This window comes from Salvelinus sp. IW2-2015, unplaced genomic scaffold (genome assembly GCF_002910315.2).
Source record: "Salvelinus sp. IW2-2015 unplaced genomic scaffold, ASM291031v2 Un_scaffold861, whole genome shotgun sequence".
In the NCBI taxonomy this organism is placed as follows: domain Eukaryota; kingdom Metazoa; phylum Chordata; class Actinopteri; order Salmoniformes; family Salmonidae; genus Salvelinus; species Salvelinus sp. IW2-2015.
Genome location: NW_019942631.1, coordinates 206,053 through 207,110, shown reverse-complemented (window position 1 = coordinate 207,110; position 1,058 = coordinate 206,053).

Genomic DNA, 1,058 nt, shown 5'->3' with positions numbered 1-1,058 from the left:
GCAGGAGAGTAGGGTGTAGCGAAGTGGGATGCAGGAGTGTAGGGTGCAGAATTAGGGGTGCAGGATAGTAGGGGTGCAGGAGTGTAGGTGATGGACCGGAGATTAGGGTGCAGGAGGTCAGAAACTGTATGTGAGCCGTCCATTGAGTGCTTTGTAAGGTGAGCGAATGAGCCATTTGAAGGATGATCCTTATTGAACTGGGAGCAGTGGATTTGGCTGAGATGGTTGTTGGATAAGGGTTGAACTGATTCCTGTGCTTCTTTTTGCTCGATCAATTTCATCAGCCCCCCCTCTCACAGCCCTAAAGCCAGACACTCCCCATATCATCCCTATTTAAACACCTCCCCATTCTCACCCCCCTCAAAGCCACCATCACTCCTAATTCATCCCCTAGTTGTTCCTCACCGTCCCTATCCCTCCACCCCTATCGCCATCACCTCCACTATCCTCTCGATCCCTCAAGTCCCTGGCCTCCCCTGATAGGTGTAGCTGGAAGGTGAGAGAGGAAGCTAGTTGGGCGCAGTAGATATGGCAAGACACACGAGCTCTGGAAAAGGAGGAGAGCTCAGCAGATGGTAACTATTATGATTCTCACTATCATATCCTATAATTTCCTTATCACTATCATTTCCTATCCTATAAATTTTCCTCTCACATCTTTCTATCCTATCCATTTCCTATCCTATGTCATTTCCCTGATCCTATCATTTCGTTTTCCCATCCCATCCTATCCTATCATATCCTACTTTATCATCTTCCTATATAATCCTACTCATTTCCTTTCCCTGATCATTTTCCTATTATCGTAATTATTTCCTATCGTATCCTTTCCTATCGTATCCTTCCTATCCATCATTTCCTATCAGTTTCTATCCTATCATTCCTATCCATATTTCCTATTCTATCAGTTTCCTATCCTATCTTATGATGTTCCCTAATCTTATCATTCCTATCATATCCTATGTCATTTCCTTTACCTATCATTTGCCTATCCTATCGTATTATTATCTATCGTATCCTTTCCTATCGTATCCCTTTCCTATCCTATCATTGTGCCA